Here is a 26,065-nt window from a genome sequence, read left to right on the forward strand (position 1 = left end):
TCTGGACTTTTTCTGGGAAGGACAGAGCCAGGGGCTTGTCGCATAATGAGCCCTGAGAACACCCAGGAAACCCAATCTCATTGTGTTTATGACAAGGTGGTGCCTGATAAAAAGCCTCAAGGGCTCTCACTTACAATTTTTTTTTATCCCCCTCATCTTCCCCGAGGCTATGCCAATGAATAATGACCATTTGAAATTCTTCCAAGGAGGACCAATCACTATACAAAACAGTAGCTGGCTCCTTCGTGTAATATCCCTGGAATTCACATCATGGCAACGTTCTCGTTCCATTTCATAATAGGGAATTGCTTGAGAAACCACCACATTTTACCGCCTTTGCATTGTGTTCTTCAGTAGGTATAAGTTCAGGCCTCAGAAAGGGGGTAAGTCCACTCCAAAGTGGGCCTGGGAGCATATGTGTGCGTGCGTGTGTGAATGTGAGTGTAAGTATGTTCCTATTTGCTTCAATGCCAAGTGGTCTAGACTGGTACCAGAAAACTGTCTCTCAGGGGTTGAAACCAAGTGGGTTATGGGTGCCAAGACGGATTTGACCTGAAAAGTCAGAAGTCTTTGTTCTTGTTACTGCTATTTATTCACAACCAGGGCAACGTTGTGTTTACATGGTCACAGGGTGAATCCCAGGTCCAGCACTCACCAGCTGTGTAATCTGAGTATAGTCCTTAAACTCTCTACTCTTCTGTTTCCTCTTCTGAAATACGGGAATTATGATGACTGCTACTCCATAGGGGTCTGTGAGGATAACATGAGATAAATATAGAATTCTTAACATGGGGCTGTAATAGAAATCCTCCGTTTAAATTAGCTAATACCACTAATAATTTTAAACAGAAGATTGCATCATCTACTGAGAAGATTACCGTGTTCACCACAATAGAATTTCCCACTCCGACTTCCGCCTTCCCTGGGTCCTCACAGGCTTTTCTACACGTTCCCATTACGGCACTTGTGACCCTTCATTGCACTGCTGTTTACGAATCCATTCTTCTTGTTTCTAATTCTTCTATCCCCATTCCTAACACAGCACCTAGCACGATGCATGTGAAACCATGTGAGGTGTCTATTTTCATAGATTAAAAGCTCAAATGTTGGAAGGTTTATGTGGTTCAATCTAGAGTGGGTGTTTAGTAATATCTGCTGATGAGGGAATGAATGAATGGGTACCCCCCCACTGGCCTACAAGTAGTTGACAAGTATCATAAATGACACCATGATTTTCACAAACGCTGATTTGTCTCCTGGATACATGTTAATACCTTTCTCACTTTCTAGTAGAATTTTGTTAAAGACATGTTGTATCTGTGAGTTATGTTTTTACATGAAATGATGCAGTTCATAATAGTGTTCTCAAGAAAATAGAAGATTTAAGAATTATCTATGATGAGGGGCACCTGGGTGGCTCAGTTGGTTGAACATCTGACTCTTGATTTCAGCTCAGGTCATGGTCTCACGGTCATGGGATCGAGCCCCATGTCGAGCTCCACATTGACAGCTCAGAGCCTGCTTGGGATTCTCTCTCTCTCTCCCTCTCTCTCTGTCCGTCCCTGCTCATGCTCTCTCTTCCTCTCCCTCAAAATAAATAAATAAACTTAAAAAAAAAGATGATCACACACACGTTCACATATATACTCACATACACACTTTGGAATGAACTTACTCCATTCTAAATTCTAAACTTGGGCATACTCATCCCTGTTTCTCTCCTACTGAACCAGCTCAAAACACTATAAGAGGTCCCATAATTAACCAGTGTATTATCTGGAAGCCCAACAATTTCCTACCCCCCAGTCCCACCCCCAGACCCAGCCATCTATTCTTCTAAAAAAGATTCTTGTGGTTACAAAACTGGCTGCATGAACAGTAGAACAAACAAGGCATATGAGATGTTTGTGTCTTGCGTTTTATGTCATCGAGGAATGACCAAAATCATCTGTTGATGACTCCTTCTTTGGGGATCTTCTCTGACCAAAGAAGCAAAGCCGGAACATATGAGAAACATTGGAGTTCCCAATGTCTCAGGGAATGTCACGTTTTGACCAACGCTGTGCTGAGGGCCAGCCCTCTGAGGTGGGACGTGAGTTGACAGGAGTCAAGAAACTCTATCCTTTCTGTGATGGTGCACAGACAGGAGCCTTAACCACCGGAATGTGTGACTGAATCAGCAAGCACACATTTAAATGCCTGGAGAGGCAGGTAGATCATATAGGGAGGAAAAGGAGGTTAACTGTGAAGCAATAGAGAGTAGTGAGGAGTGTGGCAAAGTATTCTGTAAAAAGGCAGCAACCATTTAGGTTCGTGCGGGTCTATGAAGTCAGTGTTGCCAGATTTGACGATTTTTAAAAAGAAGTTGGAAATTTGGATGCTCATGAGAAGTTCCCCAGTTTTTGAGATACTGCATGGCTGAAGAGAAATCTGACCTGCGGTCACCACTTACAACCCCTACCTGGAACCATAACCCACGGCACCTTACACACACACGGCATTCAGAAATTGAAAGAGAATTCTGTGGTCACAATGTTCAAAGAAAACTCTTAATTTTAAATACTTTCACTTATCATTCCTGAGAATATTCTGACACATGTCTCAATTTTCGATTTAGAAGATACAGCTTGAGTGTCTCTAGTTAGCCTTTTGGACCTCCTTAAGAGTGCACAGTGATCCCACCAGGCTCAGAAAGGGAGAAGAAACAGGCCTACATGCTAGAGGGTGAAAAGTGCCAGACAATGCGTTATATCTTAGGGAATGAAGAACGGTACACACGGCCTCAGTTTCCCAGCGCTGGATGCACTTCTCCTCCCCTTTCACTTGCTCGTGTCTCTCGACGTGCAAATGTTTTGGCTCTGTTATTAAGAAATTATATTTGAGGAGCCCCTCGGCGGCTCGGCTGGTTGAGCGCCTGACTCTTAATTTCGGCTCAGGTCATGATCCCAGGGTTGTGGGATCAAGCCCCACGTCAGGCTCTGCGCTGAGCGAGGAGCTTGCTTAAGGTTCTCTCTCTTTCCCTCTGCCCCTTTCCTTCTCTCTCCCTCTCTAAAAAAGAATTATATATGAGTTATTCTCAGAAGCCCAGTCCATGATGAGAGTACCACATCCACTGGACAATTACCACTCTTTTCTAAGTGTTTGGGTCCAACATCAGCAAAGCTTGCCTTCCAGCTTGAAATTCTTCCAGTCCACTAACCAACAGATGGCATTACTAACTTTCCTGAGATACGCACACACACACACACACACACACACACACACACACACACCCCTTCCCCGTGACAGAACACGCAGTTTGGCTGTGGTGTTAGAAGCACAGTGAACTTATCAAGCAGCAAAGTGGGTGGCGGGGAGACAGAGGAATCGGAGGGAAAGCTTCATCCCCTCTTTGGCTCCCACCCCCGATTAAGGAGTCCGGGGCATTTAAGGTCTACCACATTTCCGTGTGGGGACAGAAGCATAATTCAACAAAATGTACCCTTTGGACAGGAAATGGGAGGGTCGTCAGTTTGGGCTGGAGCATATGCAGGATAATCATGACACTGTCTTTGCTGGTGTCAAACCTATATTTGTTAAATAGCTCCCAGAACAGTAACCGGGCACTGTCTTCAGACACTGCCTGCTATTGAGGAGAGGGAACAACAACGTCAAAAATACCCTGTCGAGCCACCCAAGTCAGATAATTACACCGGCTGCAAAACATCCAGGCACGGAGCACTGGAGACCTTTGAGGGGGTCCTTTATCATGCCCTGCCTTTTCCAGAATGAGGCTAATTTGCTCCTCTTTCAGCCAGCTCCAGCACAGAGAGCAGCCGAAGGAGAGAGCAGAGAATGAACTGTCAGCGTTATTGAAAAGATTCATGATTAGTCACACTCGCTCACAGGCCAGGCCCTTGCCAGACACCACACCACTCATTAGCAGACCTGAGAACTGGAGTGCTTCCCACAGCTGAGCAACAGCTCTGGGCCTGGCAGGCCCCCAGGGACCCACAAAGCCCTGTGTTCTCCCACACCCTGCAATGAGAAAGGCCAGTTTGGGCAAGCCTGGGTGCCATTGGCTCCCCAGATGCTAAGTGAGTCTATTTGTCTTATGCTCCGTATTGCTTAAAATATTATTATTCTTCAGGAACTCAGCTGGCGTGGATATCAAGGTCACATCTCTTCGTGTGACGCTGAAACAGTTACCTGACGGGGGCCGCCATTTTCTGCCCAGGTTCCCTTCGGAGCACCCAAGAGCTGGGCACGTCTGTGGTTTGTCATCCTCCCTCGTCTCGTGTTCAGCTACAGCTGTTAGCCCTGCTCTTCCCAGAACTGGAAATATTTCTTGTCCTTGTCTGAGTAATACCGGCAATTAGAACTGAAATTTTCAGTGCTGGATATTGGAGGGCTCAGGGTGGTGAACACTCATCCGGCTCATTTGCAGGAGACAGTGTGGGCCGTAGGATTGATTTCAGTTCCCATAGCAATGGGGAAATTGAGGCTGGGAGGGACCAGAACTCACTCAGAAGGAAGAAGAGCCAGGGGCCTGCTTTTCTGTTCGTCTTCACTCCATTTATTCCAGCTGCGATCCCATACAAGAAGACACCATTTCCAGTGTGGACAGTAAACCATTCTCCTCTTAATGAAAATACCACTGTCAGAGTGATAACTCCATGAAGCTCAATCAAAACTAACCAAAAAGATCTGGCTTCTATTAGCGTGTTCTGTATCCTCCACAGGGGATCTGAAAGCAGAGGGCATGGGGCCAAGACATCATAAGTGATCACAACAGGCCCCAAATGCAGTGGTTCATCACGCCATACGTCCGAGCAATGTGGAGCCATGACGGGCTCTGGTGGAGAGAGGAAATGATCGTTGTAAAGCCCGACTCCAGACCAGAGCTCACGTTATCTGGTACACACTGATACGCGTATTAGCTTAGATTTATAGTACCTGCTAAAGTGGCCCTGGCCTAAAAGAAGCTCGAGTGGTGAAGAATGACCATGAACAACGTAAGTATGATTCGAAGCATCACACTCCATTTCTTCAGGCTGGAGACGCCCCCCCCCTGGCTTCACGGAGATGTTGCCATGCCGACCCAAGCGAGTGTGGTAAGGCCTTGGGGAAATTCCTGTGAGTTTCTAGAATTTTCAAAACCCCCTGCAAAGCTCCGAGACAGTACTTCAAGTTGGCAAACTCAGAAATTTTGTGTGAAGGCCATTTACCACGATGGACATTCAGCACCGTGCCTCCCTGGTCCGCTGGGGTAGAGGGCAGTGGGCCAGAAGGGAACGGAAAGGGGCATAGCCGGTGCCTGTCACTCAGTGTAAGTGGGGGGGGGGGAGCTACTGCCCCTTCCCTCTGTGAGTCCCCCAATCTCTCCCATTCACTGTGCTTCTGAGGAAAAAGGGGTAGAGCCTCAGACAAGGGATCAAGTCAGAGGAGCACCCTACTCGACCCCAAAAGAAACTTGCTACAGAGTCGCTCTGGTCTCCTACAGCCACCCCACCCCCACTAAGCCTGGGCTCGTCGGCCAAGATAACTACTCATGATCACCAGGCCCAGCAAAGGTCTGACTGATGTGGACATTGCCAATATGTGGTCTACCTCTGGAAGTGTGCATGTGTGCATACGGCAGATAACGGCCTTGCCTCCGATCTTTGCATTACTTGCTTCCAGAAGGGAAGTGATGCTAACGGCTGACAACTTTTGCATCTTTTCCCCGGGTACCATTTTAAGTGCGTTGACTCTGATAGCTCTTCCCACAACTCGATGAGGAAATATGTTCCTCATTTATGCAGGAGGAAACTGAGACCCAGAGACTGTCCAGTCACACAGCCAGGAAGCGGCGGGGCTGGGATTTGAACCCAGAGCTCAGTGTGTTAGTTAAGAAACAATGATATGATTCCATGTGGACGTGGGCTCTTGTGTATCCAATGTACTGAGCATGTGGTCAGACCTCTCTCTCTTCAGTGACCCGAGGACGTGCATAGAAAGGCAAGGAAGATTTGATGAAAGGAGGCCAAGGGGAAGTTTAGCATAATGGTCAAGAACAGGGGTTTTGAGATCAACAGATCCAACGGGGATCCACTGTCACTTACAGCTATGTGACCTTGGGCAGTTACTCAACTCTTGAAACCTCATTTTTCTCACCTACAAAATGGGAGTAATGAAAGCTTCTAGCTCACAGGGCTCTTGAGAGGTTAAAAGGAATGGGCCCACATAAACCTCATTGACCATAGCTGGCCAACAGGAAATGCAGCATAAGGGCAAAATGAAAGTTCTAGTTATTAAATATGGGGAGATCAATGGCAGTGAAGGGACGAAAACGTTTTTAAAAAAAGACTCAATGTCTACATTGTCTTCTTAGTTGTCAAATTTGCCATAGAGACTTAAGAATGATAAATAAGAAATTTCCCTTAAAATGGTCATTTTGGAAAATAGCTGCCGTTCTTCTTCTGGCTGCTGTCACTCGTGCTTCCCCCTTTCTCCCCGGGACCCGGTAAATAGTTCATAGTTCTCGTGGAACAGCTGACTCCTCCACATTTCGATCCCAAGCCTGGGCAATAGATATGCCCCCATTACCCAGGGGTTTCTGTCAGAAAAGGGGCCTCTGGGCGATTGTGGCCGGACACGAACCCCACTTCCGATGCTCTGGAGCAGGTACGGTTCTGCCCCATCCTCTCCAATCATCCTCTTCTGCGCCCTCACTGCCCCTCACAGCTTGGCAGCGTGTTGGCAGGTCGCTGGCCAGGAGCCTGTATTCCGCACACGGGTCCTGTCACTATAATAACCATATTTTCTCTTGCGGTGAAGAGTAATTGAATTAAATTGGGCAGCATTTGATCCTGCCCATACTAATTGCCTGATCCAATTGAGGCCTCTGTGAGGTCATGGGCAGAAACGAGTGGAGCAATCAGACAGATGTCCTTGTCCCGCAGGCCTGGCCGTCATGTTCTTCTTATTCCTGTGCACACCCTGGAGACCCTTCTCCTTCATGTGGAACCCCCTGGGGGGTGATGGGGTTCATTGGGCTGGGAAGCAGACCAGGAGAAGCCCCGGGCATGTGGGGAACACAGTAGAGCTGGCAGGGAGCAAAGTCTGACTGATGTCAACATATGGGCATGCAGATGTTTAAACAGGAGTGGACAGAGGCACAGGCTCTTGGTGACATCTATAAATATGGGCTCAACAAACACTGTGTGTGTGTGAGGGAGAGGGGGGTGGTGGGGGCAGGTGGGGATTGGCCAGTAGGAATTACAAGTTTTGCTCTGGTAACATCTCAAACTGTTCGCTGTTTAAAAGTCACTTGTCTTTGGCAAACGAGCAGTTCCTGTAGTCTTTATCAAGAGTAAATTATGTGGGTATGTTGCTTATCTAAAAGTAAATAAGAAACACAGATGACTGCCTTTAAATGTCTGATGAGCTCTATTTTGCCTTCTTTCTGCAGATAAAATTAAATATCAGCATCAACATCGAAATTTACCAGCAGGATGCACAAAGGGATGGCTGGAGGGGGAAATGGGAGCGAGTCTGGGGGGTGGGGGTTATGCCTTTAAAAAGGTCTGTCTCCAGGGGCACCTGGGTGGTTCAGTCGGTTAAGCATCTGACTCTTGATTTCTGCTCAGGTCGCGATCTCGCAGTACATGAGCTCGAGCCCCACGTCAGGCTCTGCGCTGACAGCATGGATCCCATGGATTCTCTGTCTCCCTCTCTCTCTGTCCCTCCCCTGCTCTCTCTCTCTCTCTCTCTCTCTCAAAAATGAATAGACATTTAAAAAATATTAAAAGAAATGTCTCTGTCATCCTTCCCCTGTCCTCACTGGCCACTTGATCCTGACATCACCGTTCACCTTTCAGACATGAAACTGAGTGACCTTTGCAAACACCTGATCCCGTGTCTCCCTCCATCTCATAACCCTTGATGGCAAATGCGGAAACAGAACAGGTGCTCACGTGTGGAGGCGCCTAGAAATCCAGGTCTGCTTCTAAAACACTGATAAGGTTGACTTCCATCCCCAGAGGCGTGACCTCTGTCACTTCACTGAGCAGTCTCCCTTGTGGGTTGACCCCTGGTGAACCAGACAGCCGAGCGGGGAGGAGTACTTCATTTTGACTCGTCACCCAGGGCCCGCCAGAAGGAAAAGGTGCTGAGATCTTGAGAACGATGAGCAGCAGTCATGCATAGGACTTAGGACGGCAAAAATTATTGTCCTGTTCAGAAGCCCAGAGTAGATGCTCCCTGATTAGGTCTGTGCTCATCTTATTCCTCCAACAGGAGCTGACGGAGGGTCCCCTCCTTCATCGATACTCTGAGGGTTCGGACTGTGTGTGAGGATAAGGATCTGTGGGCCGAGTGAGAAAGGAAGTCCCAAACACCCAATAATTTCTAAATTATGGGTTATGACACATTAATGACTCCCAGGATGGGGAAAGTTTCCATTGGGGTGTATGATTCAGCCTCCTAAGAGAGCCCAGTGCCTTCAGTATGCACTGACTTGGTTCTCGACCCACTAATCCTCCAGAGTCCAACCAACTCCTTCCAAGCGAGAGTTCCTCCCAAAATGTATGATGAATCACTGTTGCATTTTACATTGCTGTTAAAGTAAATGAAAAGTTGGTTACATGGGAGCGAAGTCGAGTAGGTACATGATGTGGTCAAGGAGTTCTCACGGTACACACTGGTCGCATAATCAGATCACCGGGGCCCACCAACTGGCACTTTCTCCGTCTCCTTCACGTGCTTCCCTACCTGTCTTCCCACTCCATACACCGTGCTCCCCGGGCTTATTAACCACAGTGGAGGGTCTCGGTTACCATACGCGCACCCTGGAAATGTCCGAATCCAGATGTTTGGTCGCTACTCGACAAACATCAATAGAGAACCTACTGTGTGGCAGGCTCGGGGCTGGGTGCTGGGCGGAGGGAAATGCATAAAACGTGGTGTCGGCTGTCGGGTCTCACATACACTTTGGCATCCAGATACTTGTGGAATTTTTCACTGAAATTGACAGTAATAATAATAGTAATAATGATTTTTATTTTATTTATTTATTTTTAAATGTTTACTTTAGAGAGAGAGAGAGAGAGCTTAAGCATGAGTCGGGGAGAAGCAGAGGGAGACAGAGAATCCCAAGCAGTCTCCACGCTGTCAGCGCGGAGCCCAATGTGGGGCTCCATCCCATGAACCGTGAGATCATGACCTGAGCCAAGATCAAGAGTTGGACGCTTAACCGAATGAGCCACCCAGGCGCCCCAATAATTAAAAAAAAAATCTCATATTTTTTGCGAAGCCACCAGCCTACTTCATGGCAACTGCTCAGTATAAGACATTTCCCGGCTCACCAGGGTGCACACGCATGGCCTAGCTCATTCGTGTGCCCGGTGAGGCTCAGGTGCGTGTTCTCATCCCAGTCTGACAGCCAAGCAGTGACAAGTGGACACGGACCAGGTCGCACATGCTACTGTGTTTTACACCATTTTAGTCCCGATCCTAGGGTCGCGCTGCTTTCCATCTGACTTTTATGGTAAGAAATGTAAGATGTTGGGAGATAATAATTTAGATTTGAACTAAAAATGTCTTACTGCCTCTCTCTTGAGCTTCCAAATTAGTAGAGGACCCCAAGATTGCAAATTGAGTTCTTTTTTTTTTTAAAAAGCTACCTTTTGCAACTAGTTCCCTGAGCGAATCCATTTTCTCAGTACTGTGCAATTAGAACAAATATAGGTATATTCCCTCCTCAGCCTTATACCCTTTCCTACTCGCCTCCCACACACCGGCACCTGATGTGCGAATTCACCTGCTCTTCCTCCATTTGGGTCTTTGCTTAAACATGCTGTGTCCTCCATTGGAATGCCCTTTCCCTCTTCACCTTCTGTGGAACCTCACTTCCGGGCGGCCATCCTGACTCCTCCAGGGCGAGGTAGGAGGCTGCACGTTCCCGTATCTGTGTTCCCGCAGAAATGCTCTCCCAGCACCTCCCTCATCGCGGCAGATTTTTTGTTTACACGTCTGAGCTCCTACTGGTGAAGAGTGGTAATTTATTTATATTTGTTTGCCTGGTGGCCACCCGCTGCTGGCTCATAATATGGACTTAGTGAATGTGTGTTGAATGAATGAATGGACAGATGAGCAATTTAAATAAGAAGTCAGATTTAGTCCTTTCGGGAGGTAAGCGTTTACCTCTCTAAAGCGTCTATGCTTCATAAGTCATGCCTCCTAAGCGTCAGGTACAGCTTTAACTATTTCTACGAATTGCCTCATTGAATCCTCCTGAACCAGCTCCATGAGGTAGGCGGAATAATTATGTTAATTTTTCAGATGAGGAAACAGAGGCGCGATGAGGTGATGTAACATGGCTAAGTTCCCACAGCCAGTGAAAGGCAAAGCTATGCCTGGATCCCCTGAACCTGTATCCCCCCCAGGATTCTTTCTCCCTACTCTTTACACCGAGAAAGTTGACGCATTTGGACATATTGATGCAAATCAATGACGACTATCCTCTAAAACAGATGCATTTGGGAACCGAGGAGGCCATTTTCCTCTATACCGGATCATCCCAGGGTGCGGCAAATTTTCAATACTGATTCCATGCTGTCTCCCGCCCTTGTCCTGTCATTGTGCTGCCATGAAGGCTTGCTTCTCGGCGTGCCTGTCTTTGGAAAGGCGAGGGGGAGAAAAGGAAGAGACATGAGCTCTGAGGCCAGAACCCTGAATGTGAAGACAGACTTGATCACTTACTGGCTGACCTTCTCTGAACCTGTTTCATCATCCTTAAAATTGAGTCCGTAACCAGTGTCGCGTTGGTTGCTATTGGTGTTTGTTAAGACTAAAATAAATATGTAGCGTGTTCACTGGCTTTCTTCGCGTGCTAATTCCTTGATTCTAACGTGCTATAGGGTTTGAAAACTAAGCTTGTTAGAATTGGGCCTTAAAACAGCACGAATGAGGTCCCGATGCGGCGTTCTCCGAATAAAAAGCGCATTCGGCTTTAGGACGCGTCTTTTCCTAACGGTGACTTTGGCGGCACTGGCGTCTTCTTCACTTTCCTCCTCTTCCTGTCCACCTTCCCCAGGGACCAGGCTGGGTTCCCGATAAGTGAGGGCTCTTGGCAGCCATCAGGCTTACGTGGCTCACCGCTTGGTGGCAGCAGTCCACACCTCCTTCGGCCCTCCTCTTTTATGTAAGCGGAGCTCTTCTTAGGGGCCAGTCTCCACTTCTCAATCTCCTCCATTGCTTTTGCCCTAAATGCGGGGTTACGCTTTTTAGGCAGTAGCAAATACTGTTTGTGCGTGTTTTTGTGCACTCGTTTAGGACGACGACGAGGAGCTCGGCCAAAGCCAAACTAAGCACATTTCATCAGACCATTTTCACTGGGAGGTTTTCCTTACACAAAATTATCTGCAATTAAAAACGTAGAGAAATTTTCTCAGTGTGACACAGCCTTTTAAAAGATAGGGACAAAACCCTTATGGAAAAAAGCAATTTGTAATGCCAGTAATTTTCTACCTCTGTCCTGCTATTATTAAGGAGAGCGGTTTTAAAAGGAACTCTTTGCTCCCGTCTCCCCGCTCAGGCTGCGGGCTCACATAATGGCCTGTGTCTAACTTCGGTCCATTGCCGTGGGAGTAATTACACCACACACTCAAAAGGGCGATTTGCTACAGAATCAAAGAAGCAGCAGTTGGGTTCAAAATGAAAAACAATCTCTATACACGTGAGGGGAAGGAGCGTGATGAGGTAGAGAGCATCCAGGGAGAGTGCCGTGAACAAAAGTTTTGACATGGGACATCAGAATAAGACAAGAGCATACGTGAAATCAGTGAAATCCTTTTCCCGACGCCCCCTCTCCTTCTCCCACATTTTTCTATCACAGCACGTGGTTGGATGGTCCCAAATAAATAGCTCTTTACAGCTGTTGGGATATTTCCTGTACCAAGCATTCCATGCTTCGTAAACTCTTGGGAAAGAGTCACAGACTCCACGGTTGTGCGTGTGACCTGGGAGTTCATCTTGTCCCATTCCTCCATCATCACAAAGGTCCAAAATGAAACTTTCCCAAGGAGATCAAAATCTACACTGGAAATACCATGAAATTATTTTTCTGAGGCCAAGGACCAAGGACAGGGCCAAGGACAAAGGACAAGGCCCAAGTTCCCTTAGTTCCCTTAGTGTAAAGGGTCATAGCTCTCATCAAGGAAGGACGTGGGAGCCAGAGGTGGCAGACCCTGGTGAAAAGTCTGGGCTCTGGACTTACCAATTCCACAAGCTGGACAAGTCACGTGATGCCTCTATGCTTGGGTTGCTTCAAAGACAGAGAACATAATCTATGTCCAGTGATCAAGTGACAAAATGGATGGGAGAGCGCTTTGTAAACCGGACAGTGTTATTCAAATGTCACTTATTAGAGTTTTGCTCACTCTGTTTCTCCTTCAGTGAGTTAAGAATCCAATCCTCTACCACTGAAATGCAAAAGAACTGACATCTGCAGGGAAGGGGTACACTTCTAACTACACACACACACACCACCAGGCTCAGCAGCCTGGAAGGAAGTGTGACCTGAGGACGAAGAGGGAACATAAAACCCATAAATAAGTGGCAACTTCCTGCTTCCTTCCAAGAAGTGGCTCTGTGTATTTGCCAGGGCCCAGCCTCGATCTAGGGCTATAGTTGTTGGGGGTGGGGGGGGGGGGCAGTGACAGGGGACTTGGATTTGGCCACCGTCTTGCAGGGCAACTCTAGGTTATTTATTCACTTGTCTCGTTACTCATTCAAAATAAACAGTGACTAGAGATACAGGGTCTTGAGCCAAGCAGCCCGGGTTCAAATCTTGGTTCTGCCAATGACTTGAGAGGTTACTTTGGGATAAATACAAATACCAGCCAGTATTTATTGAGTGTTCAGGTACGCTAGCATTATTGTATGTGTATCAACTCAGGTGATCTTTGCAGCAACACCATGAGGTTACCCTGTTATTATTCCTTATATTCCAGGTGGTAAAACCAGGGCCAAGGTGCCCTTGGTCACTCAGCTGGCGAGTGGCAGGCTCACACGCTCATCAGTTATGCCTAACTCCCCTTAAAGAAATGTGTCCATGTATGTGGAGCACTTAAAGTAGTATCTGCCACTCAGTAAAAGCACTCAATGATAGCTATTATTTATTGTGTATTTCCTATGTACTATCTATACACCAGCCGCCCTGCTAGATGCACGCAGGATACACAATCTCCCCAGCCCCACCCCGTAAAGACCACAAATAATAATACCTGCTCTATTTACCGCCCCCCCCCACCGCGATTATTCTGAGGACCAAGTCATAAAGGCAGTGTATGAAGATGTAGGCGTGCTTTTGAAAGTGAAAAGCAGGTACATTTGGAAGGCAGACTTAGCCTTAGTTTAGTTTAGCCGACTCTGACATAGCGTCCTCGTAAAAGGAAAAACTTAATCCAAGAGATGCATTATAATAATCTTCTTGTGGGAATAAACATCATCTGGTGCTATGGCAAGTGTCTAGAATTCCATTTGCCAAAATAACTGATGTGATTTTGTAGTTCCTAGAGTGTCACGTTGACTCCAGCCCTGTTGTCCTCACTCTGTGCTTGTTTATTTTCCTCCAGAGTAGGACACTTAAAGCCATCTGAAATGTCTGTTTTCTTTTCCGGGACCGGTTGGCCCTCTACCAGAATATCGGAGAACTGATCTTTCTAAACCCTCAGTCAACATACGCCTATTGAACGTGTACTCTTCGTAAAGCACGATACTAAGGACTCTATCTGTTAATGCTTTCCTCAATTTTGTCTATAGTTCTGGATTAATCCTGTTGTAATTTTTGTATTACAAGGATCAGAGAAACCAACCGGAGAAACAAATGCAACAGGGGCTCATTTTCCTTCCGTGTCTCATGGCAGAAAATTGAGCCTAATGCAATTTGGGAAAATGTGGAAGAGCACCAGGCTTCTTTTTGCCCAAAAGGCAAATTTCTCTCAGGAAGATGGAATCACATACATGATGTTAATCTCATTTGAACAGAAATTTCTTGACCCCCTACTCTGATCGAAGTTCCAGGATATAATACTTACCAGCTGTGTTACCTTGCACAAGTTACTTAACCTTTCTGGACCTCAGTATATTTATCTATAAAATGGGGGCGGGGGGAGGACTCCTCACGGAGCACTTGGAAAGTATTTATTCCTCCATTTAATCCTCTCAAAAATGCCGTGAAAGTAGATGTTGCTGATCCCTGTCACATGTGATAAAACCGAAGCTTAGCGTCCTGAGCAAAGCAGAATGCCTAAGTTCTCACAGTTGGGGGACAGCAGTGAAAAGACTCAAATGCACATTCTTTATTTCCAGATCCTGTGCTCTTTTCCCTGGACCAAAGGGCCGAGCCAAGGAAGGCTTGTCATCGGAGAATTCGGAAGCCTAAACAATCGGTGCCAGATTTTATTACTATTCAACTCAATTGTCCTTATCCCAGTTATTTGGACACTCTGGCCCCAGAATTTCTTGGTATCTGTGTTTGCAGTTCAGTACTCAGAGAACTTCTCATAAACAGTTTCAAAATACAAATGCTCTATTTCAAAGGTAAGCAAAGCCAAGTTGACTTTAAAGTCAGAGAGTTCCGTTCTCCCTGCTCCATGACCCGCTTTGCCTGTTAGAGGTCAAGTTTTCCCAGTGATAAGGGGGACTTAACTAGGAAGTTCTCAAAGCAGGAAAGCTGAGCCTGAGTGCCCCAGAGGTCATCGGTGGGGAGACGGCCTTGAGGGGAGGGCTTTATCTATGTGGACTTGCTACCCGGAGTCGGGCAGGAGCAAATACGTGCTATCTCTGCCAAAGGTTACGTGCCTAGAGGAGCAGCTGACATCATTGGGAGCGCCTCTGATGACGGCACACGCAGTGAAGAAATGATACCGATGTCTAGGTAGTGAGTGACATGGAGAGACTCCCTTTGGGAAGTGTGTGGGTTTTAGTGCTTTAAGGTTCAGGATATAGTCTTCTGCGGCTACAATATTCTCTCCATCTCCTTCTCCTTCCCCCCTTCCTCCTCTTCCTCCATATTACCCATTCTCTCATTGAACAGTAATCAGCCCACTTAATTCAATGAGCTGAACTTAAAGCCCATTCTGTCCTATGTTGTCATGTTTTTTTATTTCACTAGAACCTTGCAAGATGGGCCTCACACCAAGCCCTACCGGGTTCCACTCAAGGTGATGTGCATATATTTTTCTACCCCTGCTTACTATACTCACTCTTAGAAATGGAATTCTTAGGTCCTGTTCTTTGTGCCTGTCCCAGCGAGAGGCTCCAGGTAGGTAAGCGTATTGGAAGGGCCTCGGGAGACGAATCTGGGATCGATACCTAATGAAGTTAGAATAAATCATCATATTCAATGGCAAGAGGCATTTGTTAGAGTCCCTAAAAGAAAACTATCCCAACACAGTAAATCAGGGCACTCGTGTTTGTTTTGTTTTTAAAAACCATGAAGCGTCCACCCCACCCTCACCCCCACTCCCCAGCAGAATGAAACAGGAAACATAGCAAAATGATGGTTCTCGCTCCAGTCACTTTCCAGTCTTCCTTCTAGGGGCCCTCCTGAGAGGAAGGAGGCCAGTTTGGAGTCAGAAGTACAGGGTCTGCTCCTAAGCCCAGCTCCTCCCGAGCCCAGCCAGGCACTCCCGGACCCCTCTCCTGCCCTCAGGAAGAAAGTGTCAGCCTGTCCCCGGGGCTGCTGGCCTGGCCTCTGAAGAGGAAGGACACTTCATTGTCCACATGCTCGTGTTATGTTAACAGGTTTCCCAGAAGCTAAGGTGAAGGCCTGGGTCTGGAGGCCCAGCCCATCTCCTTCTGTGCTCAGAGACGACAGGCCGTAATTCCCTGTATGACAGTGTGGTGTAAACTTGGCGGCCATTACCGTATCCGCCCTCTGCCTCCTTGGCTAAATGACTGCAATTCTTAGAGCCTTACCTGAGAGCCTTCTTTGCTAATCTCCGTGGCTCACCTCTGAGCACCCCCCAGGGAATTTTCTCTTCTGTGCTGATGCAGGTCAGGTTTGCAGAACCCAAATTCAGCGAAGGATTAAGTAATTTTCCACATTGGCTGCCTTTTGTGCTTAAATTCAGCCCAAAATTGCTTAATTCTCTGCTCTACTCTGACCACATAGATTTTAGCCTAAAATTCCTGAAATCATAAAAGAATCCCCAGGATCCCTTAACTTCATTCTATCACCCTCAGCGTTAGTGCAGTGCTGTATCTGCAACTAGAAAGAGAAAAGGATCTGCTTATATAACTGGGGGGGGGGGGGGGAGAGAGAAGCTTTCATGACTGCAGCAAAGTATAAACTGTATTATGCCATCACTGGATTTAGTATGCGAAGCTAGTGTCATTTTATAAAAAGAGCTCAGAACTGACAGACAGGAAGCCTGGATTCTAGTGTTGTTCCTGCCACTTGAAAAGTAAAGGATTCTTAGCCTTTTCTTTCTTTTTTTTTTTTTTTTTTTTTTTTTCCTTCGTGGATCCCTTTGAAGACCTGCTCAGTGCTTTGGAACCTTAACCATGTACGTACGGAATTTGAGGGAACAGATAACAGAGCCTGCCTCTCAGGGTAATACATCCTCCCCAGTCTATTTCTGCAGACTTTTCCGGCACTCACACCCACAGAGTCCGCTGATCCTGCCTGAGGACGGAAACAATCTAGCAGGTTATATTTTTAATGTTCAGAATGCTAATTGTTCCATGCAGCCTGGAGAGTGAAAACAGAAGAGCGTTGAGAAGTTTCAAGAAGCGGTAGGGTAGCTCTGTCTTGTCCTCGGTTTTCATAAAATGCTAAAATTATCCCTAGCTCTTCAGAGCGTTGTTCACGGTTCCATATGGTTTATATCCTAGCAATCTAGCAATTCATCAATCTGTTTACATACTGATGTTATACTTAGATTGATATTTAACTCTCCTCAAAATCGCTGCCTGGTGAAAGATTTATAAATGACTGCTTTGCAGTAATAGAATAGATATGCACTAAATGGAAAATAGTAATCATTTGGTTGCAAATCATGGTCTTTTTTTATTTACACGTACGTAACCGCACATTTATACACACGCGCGGAGAGCTGGCTGTGTCAGAGCCCCCGACATTGTAAGTGTGCCAAATACTGAATGTCGATTTGTGATGCAGCAGCTAAATTTCTGGATATAAATAGCCTCAGATAAAAAATGCATCTAAAGTAAATATAGAGCTACTGGCACGCACATAAAAAGTGTGCAGTTAACTTACCACTCCCTTTTCAACTTGTTTTTATTTCATGGTATATGTCACAGTGGTATTTAAAATCTGTCTGGAGACCACAACAGTGCATGAAATAAATAGCCTTTTTTTCCCCTACTCCTAGAGTATCATAGACTCTTACGGTTGGAAAGGATTTAAAGGCTGTTCACCCTGGCCTCTAACCCAATACAGGCAACGCCTCTTTTATAACCTTGACAGATGGTTATATAAGCCTCTGCTTGAATACTCCTAGTGATGGAGAGCTCACTTCTGCATAGATTAAAATATCTGGAAGATCTTCTTTATATCAAGGCAGAGTAGGTTCCAGGTAATTTCCATGGCAGATCTAACACCAAATGTGTCTTCCTTCCTCTTCAAACTGGCTCATTCTTTGATGTTTCCCATTCTAATTAATAGAACCACTGATCAACCGCTTAGAAACTAGGCCCCATACACCCCCCTTTCTTCCCATTCAGTTGGCTACCAAACCCAAATGAATCTGTCTTTGTAAAATAGCCTTTTGGGTCTGCTGCCTTCCCTCCATCCTGAGGATTTTATCACCCATTCTTGGATTACTGCAATAGCCAATAACGGATTTCCCTGCCTTTAATCTCACATTTATGGTCATCATCAAAATGGAATCAAGACTTCCCTCTGTAAAACCCTACCGTCAAGCCCTATAACAACACTAGAGGGGAGCAGGCTCTGGCTTTGCTCCCCAGTTGTATGCATGCATGTATGCATGTATCTGTGTGCATGTGTTTATGTATGTATGTATGTGCATGCGCATGTATGTGTATATGTGTGTGTATGCACACGTGTGTGTCTGTATGTCTTCATCTCCACTTAACCCACCCACTCCAAGTCTCAGAACTTTGGAACCACTCACAGTGCTAAATTCGTTCCTATTCTCTCAGCTATGGTGCTCTTAAAAAGTTAGCTCCTCTCACTATTATTGCCATTGTTATTAGTATCTTTCATATTGTTAAGGCCTCAGTGCTAGTGAGTGGTACTGACAGAACTCAGGGCTCAGACGGTGGGGTGCCTCCCAACGTGGACACTAACGAACCCCAAACCAGCCGTTCCGTAAATCAGCCATCGACAGATCTAACTCTTCAAATTGTTTGTAGGCTGTGTCTGAAGTTCTGTTCACAAGTTAGTTGTTCAGAACTCCAAACACACTTCCTCACTGAAATAACATTTCAGAGAGGGCTGGCCCACACGGGTAAGCTGAGATTCCCCACACGCGTAATCAAAAGGCAGAACACGAGACTGTCGTACTTGTGTAACGCCATATATTAGGTAGGCAAAACTTTTATTTTTCTACTCAAATAAAACATTTGTTTATTTACATCTTAGTTTAGCTATTTCAGCTATCTCTTCTTTCGTCTTTGCTGCTCCTGAAAAAAATTGTCCGGAGACGATTGGAGCACTACCAGCATTGAAACTCATTCACACTGAAGGCTACGTGATAGAGGCATGATTGTTCTTAAGTGCAGTCATCTTTGGGAGCTCCCAACTCATCCAAGGGCTTGACAGAAGCAAGCGCACAGTAAATGTCTCCTGAGTGGATACAAATATTTAATGGTAAGGGGTCAGAGGACACAGGAGCCCCAGGGTGAAAAAGTAAAACGGCAGGAGAGATTTGATGAGACTCCAGGGTTAGCTGAACTTTCTTACTGGTATGGCTGGTTCTCCTCCCTAACTCCTATTTTTGTGATGGGTACAGGGAGAAATCAGGTAGAATTTAATTGATGCTATGCCTGAAACTCTCAGTGGGGGTTGATAATTACCCTGGTGTCGTGTGCACAGTAGAGATTCCAATATAACTATTTCAACTAAGAACCACGGTTTCCCCCCTAAATTAGCCAAAAAGAGAGTTTATTTAACCTGAACGACTCTGGAGAGTTTGTTGGTAAACAGTCTGCCAACAGGCGCTATGTTCTTCTCTACATATTAAAGAACAGTTACCAGTGATTTGAAAAAGAATTCACCGAGTACATGAAGGTGACCTATGCCGGGAATTGCCAAAACCCATGGAAATATTACTTTAATCGCCTAGACAACCTTGGACCCACTAAATTGATGGTTGCCATCATGTACTTATATTCTTCCCCTGGGGCTCAGAAAAATAATGTTAGTTTTAATTTCTATTCTGCAAGTGTCCTCGGTGGAAATAATAACAGCCTCTTGCTACAACTAGTCCCTGTTTAACTGGCAGGTCTGGGCCTGACTGAATGTTGAAGGAAATATACTCTCTCCTCTCCCCAGGGGTCTCCCAAATCTTTCAGTCTCTGATTGTTCATCTGGAATGAAACTTACATACATCTCTTAAAGGCAAAGGTCTAATGAAAATGTATGTACATATGAAACACCTTACAAAAGTGCTTACGGCATTATTTATAATCACCAAGAAATGGAAACATCTCCCTGCCCTTCAACTGTTGAACGGATACAGTGCATGCGTTGGACTGCTTATTACTATTAAGCAATAAAAAGGAACAAACTATTAATACACACAGCAACGTGGATGAATCTCAAATGCATTATGCTAAGTGAAAGCAGCCAGACCCCAAAACCACATACTCTATGATTGCATTTGTAAGACATTCTGGAAAAGGCAAAACTATGGAGACAGAAAACCAATCAATGGTTGCCAGGACCTGGAGTAAGAAGAGGTTGACCTCAAAAAGGGGCATTTTGGGAGATGATGGAATCAATCTAGATAAGGATCACAGTGGTGGTCACACAGACCATGTGTTTTCAATACTCATAAAACTGTACAATAAAAAGAGCGAATTTTATAGTATGCAAATTATGCCTCAATAAACTTGACCAAAAACACTTTTAATATAAAATGTGTTCTAAAAAGAAAAAAAAAATGGTAGTGCGATTATACTACTCTAACCCAGGTAGATGTTTTTTGATTGAGAATGGTTAAAATGATAGCTAACTAAGGTCAGCATTGAGCAATATTCACCCAGCAGGGCAAGCTGATGGCTGTTTTTCTGGAAGACCAGAGAGGGCCCTTGTGGGAATACAATCTCAAATTTGTTGACTTCTAGAGCTTGTGGACAGTGTAGATTGGGATGGCAAAGGGATGGCTAGAGTAAAAGCCCAGCTTGGGGCCTGTGGGTGCATGGCTGTCAGTGGTCCTTCTCCAGAGCAAAGGCCGAACGCCTGAATGATCAATGGGCAAAAACATAATGCAGTGCACGTGTTATTTCCAAGTACTTCCAAACTGCGTCTCATTCAATCCTGCAAGAAGTCTGCAGAACGAGGGTTATCATCCCTGTTGTACAAGTGAATAAGCTAAGGCTGGAGCTCATGACCTGGCCAGATCACAGCAAGGTAGCGGACTGCAGGGCTGGGCCCTGGGGCTTTTGATTTCATGCTTTCTTTCTTTTGTGGTTGGCCGGTGATTGTTGTTATTGATGGTGGTGGTTTGAGTGGTTAAACTCTTCATCTTTGAGGTGAGCCCCTCATCAAAATAAGAAGACCGACTGGTGAAGACAGATAGAAGCTGTTCTTTCACTGCAAAGACAGAAATTAGGGTAACTGTCCGAAAAAAGAGACAAAGTACGTGTCAGGATTTTGTCCAGAATAGTCAGACTACACTGCATGAAACCAAGCATCTGGTTTATAATTGTGTAGTTCAGGGCGGCGCTCGGGTGTTTTGAAAACACCTGGATACTGGAGTTTTGAGATGAACTGTCTGACATTTTCCATATGGACGAGATGTCTGGGAGCATTCGGCTTATCCTAAGGGACCCAGCGGAGGCACAGGGCAGTTGGGTGTCTGGATGAGCATTTCAGTGTCTCACAGGGCTCTGTTGCATTCTCTGAAATCATTAGCCTCCCCATAAAAGAATGAGAAATAAACCACACCTTTGACACATCTTCCTGATAACATAGATCCCACTGCTACATTGCACAAGAAACACGGATCGTGTGATGTTTTTGGTTGGCATAGGAACAGCCTTGGAAATTTTCAAACCAGAAGGGTCGGAATGTTAGGAAGTTTGTAGCAGGGGAAAATTCGTGCAGTGGCAGCTGATAAGCTAAATATCCTGACTAGACTCTCTCCTCTCTTTCTGGCACATGGCCTAACTGAAAAACAGAGTCCTGTGTGATTCCAGAGCAGTCGCACGAAGCGGATGGCACCCTCACACGGCACCCCTGCTTACAGACTGTCTGAGGTTCTGCCGTGCCCGTATAGGAAACTGAGGCCCAGAAACATTGAACGCGGGGTTAGTGTGAGAGGAAACTAGGGACGGGATGTGACGAGTGCTGTGCGGTCACTCTTACACATCACACTGAATCCCCCTCCCGGGCAGGGTAGGTGTCAGAAAGAAGAAAGATTCCACAGGAGGTTTAAATCCACCCTGTTGCCACCCTCTGGTCCGGAGCTTGGAATTTTTCCCCTCTCTTTGTTTTCCATGTCTCAATTTCGCTCATCACCTTCTGGCTGCAAGCCCATACCTTCCGAATAAAGCGGAGAACATTGCAGAGGTCTCTCTTCCTTTGCTCCTCTTGTTTTTATCTTGTTCATCCCAAGAAGGGAAGAGCAAGGTGGGAGAGAGAGGGAGATGGAGGGGCACTCCCGAGGCGGCACGAGGGAGGAAAAGCTGAAGTCCCCAAGCACGAGCGCCTTAGAGGACTCCGAACTTATTAATAATGATTAATGATTACCCATCTCCATGCCGCCTGCAACCAAACTTGAACAGTTCTCATGCATCTTGCGTGGAGCAAATCTAGCCGGTGGAAATCTGGATTTTCACAGAAGCGGGACTATGAATTAATATTCCATTAGCAAAGACGAGACTTTGAAAGTATTCGTGAAAACCTCTCTCAAATGGCCAGTTTTTGGAGTGCATTTTAAATATGACTAGACTTCTAAAAATGTGATTTTCATATAGCTCTTTGGGACCACTCCTACTGGGGTGAAGTGAGTCCCACCTGCAATAAAGTCCAAGTTTCCAGAGGAGAACATTCTCCATTTCTTTCACCATTTGCCTTATACTCTGGTGAGATGAAGGCAGAAGAAGTGAAGGTCAGCATTAGGCTGGGCTGAGCACAGACCTCTGTCCCAGGCCCCAACACTACCATTTTGAACATTATTCCTGGCCAGGTTTCCAGGCTGATAATAAATGCTTCTCCGGGCCAGAGTCAGCCCGTCTGTCCCACAGCAGAGCAGAAGGCAGCTTTCCAACTTACACGGGAAAGGGGGAGGGACAAATATGGTGGCAAGAGGGATGAGCTTCCCGATCGTTTCACTTTCCATAGCTCTGGGTTTTATGGGACCACTGGGAACGAAGCAAGCATATGAACTATGAGTGAAATAAAGCAAACCAATTGCCTTTTCAACCTCATGCTTTTAATCCCGTCTCTTGGTCAATTTAACCTTTGAGGATGTCTGTGCCCAGACTGTATGTTACAAGGGAGGAACATAAAACATCTCTGGACTTGGCCCCAATCCTGTTTACCGTATTAAAATAAATACCATAAATTCTGTAGAAACGATCAGCAGGAGTTGTGTTTAGAACCCCCGAAACGGCTTCAAGTATAACGGCCAGTGTTCAATCACCAAATGTTTATTGAGCACGTACTGGATGCCAAGCACTGCATGAGGTAGCAAGGTGCCCATTAGCAATATATCCTGTATCCTGGCCTCCGAGTCTCGCAGTCAAAGGTAAAGACAAATACACACGCAAACAACCCCAAGGCTACGTAAGAAGAGCTAAAACAGGGGCACCAAATAATTGCACCAAAGGTAAAGACAAATACACACGCAAACAACCCCAAGGCTACGTAAGAAGAGCTAAAACAGGGGCACCAAATAATTGCACCAAAGGTAAAGACAAATACACACGCAAACAACCCCAAGGCTACGTAAGAAGAGCTAAAACAGGGGCACCAAACAGGCCAGGAGGTGGGGAGGGGCCGGGCTAGGGAAGGATACTCCCAGAAAATGGTGCTTCGGTGCAGCCTTGCAAGATGAGCGGAAAATGACAGAATCAGGAGACCCCTCCTTCAAGGCAGTTTTGCTCCTGGGGAATTCTCAACTCCGAGAGCACTGAATTTTCCATCAAGAGAGCTGCTGATGTAATTTTTCCATGAAAATATATACGTGCACATACATACCCTTGCCCTTGGTCTTGTCAGGTTGCGAGCAATTATTTTTTTGTTCTCTCTGCCCAGATCATCGATGCATTTAGATCTAACTTCCAAAGGTGAACAGAGAGCAAATGTACCTCAGTTCTGTGATTTCAAGCACTCTAGGGAAAGATCTAGGGTAGTAAGTGAATAACAGTTAACAATATTTTCCCATCTGATTGGCAGATCGTATGGTGTTTGCTTTTTAGAATTCATTTAGCTTTCTAGTAAGGTTATCTTGCACACTTTCCAGGGTCCCCTGATATAAATAGACTAAGCCGTAAGGAGGAAATCAAAACAAGTGTGCATTTGTCTGGAACATGGCGACAACTGTGTGGAGCGGAGGAAGACAAATAAATATAAGGAAACAGCAAGTAACAGAAAGCTGGTCACAGCGACCTCTTCACCAGATCAACTGGTTGGTCATAAAAGGCTAGAAATTCAGATCGAGGAAATAAAAAAAGAAAACCTCCTCACTATTAATCAATAATGAAAAATGGGCCCAGTCCCAATGTTGCCTAGGGCAAGTATTTGCCAATGGCAAGTTGGGGACCGTGAGTGAATATTTATCAACCTAAATACCTTAGTTCCCTCCTTTTTCTTGGCAAGGTCTGGCAAAAATGCTCATAGTCTGACAATATTTACCTTGGCTTTTTGCGGGGTTTTTTGTTTTGTGTTTTTGTAAATCTGAATTAACAATATGCCCTTCTTGATGTAGATTCTGCTTAACCAAAAGGGAGGAAGGGTGATCAGGGCCCCCATTTGCCCATAACCCTAAGTTTTAGCACTGGGAAAGCTCAGGGCTGGACAGACCGAGAGGGTTGGTCACCCTAAGGGAAAATGAATTCCCAAATACAAGTAGCCATATTCCAACTAAAGGATTTCGGGGGACGGGAGGGGCTATTTGTCTATAGGGCAAAGCACCGTATCTGCCCAACCGCTGTTTGGTGCTTTGTATCTTCTTCCTTTACACATCACATGTGAGCCTGTGATGGGAGGGTGAAAAAGGAGAATTCCCTTCTTTTCCCGCTTGAGGTGTCAGGGTCAGTGCCTCTTTGCCATGGTCAACTCAGTTACCAGCAGGCAGACGCAGCTAATCAAGTGTTCAGTAAATGGCAATCTCATTGCCCTGTAGACAAGGAGATTGCCATTTCCAAGAGGCTTTAAGAAAGTTCCCTCAGTCCGGGGGGAGGGGGGGGGGAAGGGGGTGAGCATCACCTGGGACCTTGTTAGGCATGCAAAGCCTCAGACCTCACCCACAGCAGACTCAATCAGAACTGTGGGAGGGCCCGGCCAAGGTGGGTTTTAAGAAGTCCTTCAGGTGATTCTGACGCGGTCTCAAGTTTGAGAACCATCGCTCTGGAGACTGATCTCAAAAAGGTCAGCTACGATGCGTGTACTCGATATACCCGTCACAGGAGAAAAGAATAACGTGCGAGTATAGTACGTGTGTTTAAAGAATTTTTACTGCAGTTAGAAGAGGAAACGCTAAACATAATTTTCTTTCCCGACTCATTTAAATCCCCATGAGGTAGCCTGTTTTACCATTAGGTTGAACGCAGGTCCAGATTAACTGTTTTCTCATTCCCGAAATCGCCAAAAAAAAAAAAAAAAAAAAAAAAAAAAAAGCCCAGGGGGACAACTACGACCTGAATTTGGGAAAGTTTGGGAAATACAATAAAACAATTACCATTTTACGTGGAAAGGCTGCCTAGCAAATATTGATCCATGGGCCAACCATGCACCGGGATGGAAGTTAAGTCATCCTTCAGGATAAAAGCATTAACAGATTCAGAAAGAGTGTGATCAGATGTCACCTTCTTCCTCCTCTTTGTTCCCACACCCTGTCCTCACCACACCCACCCTTCCTTCCCCCTAGAAACAGAAGTCTGGTCCCAGAGAGGCACAGGTGTCCCTCCAATGCCGACCCGGTGAGATCAGGCACGCTCCGCGAGGCCGGCTGGTCTCTGCCCTCCAGGATATACCCCATTCAGGGTTGCCCAGCAGCCTGACTTTCTGGCCTTTAGAAATGGTGATGGATTCATTTAGAATCAGGGGCTACCGAGCTAGGAGCTCAGGTGCTGCAGAAATGGCAGGTGGTTGGAGCTGACTTGACAGCAATTAAATGTACAAATCTTTGATTAGGCTCCCGGGAATGGAGTCATTAGCAACCCAGAACGGACCAGCTTGCTTTCCACCGCCTCATTAGCTGCTCCACCGATGTTACTTTCAAAAGCCGAAGGGAGGGGGAAGGAAACCTCTCCAACACAGAAGTAGGAAAGTTGAGTGACAAAGGTGGGGAGGGAGGGAGAGAAGCCAGGGTAAGCGTTTCTAGTCGAACAAACAGGTCCCCTGCCTTTTTCCGTGGGGTGGCTGACATGAGAGTGCGTGTCTGCCCGACTGTGAAATAGCCCCATGCCTGCCTGATTAATCTGCCCAAAAGGGTTGTTTTTTCTCTTTTAGTCCACTTTTTCAAAATCCCCAGCTGATTCACTCCTCGTAGCCAAAGCCCCAGGGCGGTGGGAGCCTTCCTCTGGGATGCAGAGTCGGATTGACCAGATTTTGTGGAGAGCTTCTGCAGGGCTCTGTACACCTTCCCTCGTGGCAGGGCTGGGGCCCACATCCACCCTTTGGGGGCCACAGAACCTCAGTGTCAAAATTCTCCCCTCG

General features: G+C 46.1%; 1 long non-coding RNA gene across 4 annotated transcripts in view; it reads right to left on the reverse strand.

Moving 5' to 3' along the window:
- Positions 1-322: 322 nt before the first annotated feature.
- Positions 323-26,065, reverse strand: part of LOC124511709 (uncharacterized) — a 240,815-nt gene continuing 215,072 nt past the window's right edge. For 3 of the 4 annotated variants that reach the window (XR_006961954.1, XR_006961955.1, XR_006961958.1), the window contains 2 exons: positions 15,231-15,339; positions 9,211-11,382 (listed from right to left, as the gene is read on the reverse strand). This is a non-coding gene — a long non-coding RNA (uncharacterized LOC124511709). Of the gene's footprint in view, positions 751-9,210; positions 11,383-15,230; positions 15,340-26,065 lie in introns of those variants that run through there. The other variant, XR_006961956.1, reaches the window with a different exon arrangement.

Source organism: Lynx rufus, unplaced genomic scaffold (assembly GCF_022079265.1).
Source record: "Lynx rufus isolate CCGP_SWC_20201006 ecotype Redwood Valley unplaced genomic scaffold, mLynRuf1.p SCAF_1, whole genome shotgun sequence".
Taxonomy (NCBI): domain Eukaryota; kingdom Metazoa; phylum Chordata; class Mammalia; order Carnivora; family Felidae; genus Lynx; species Lynx rufus.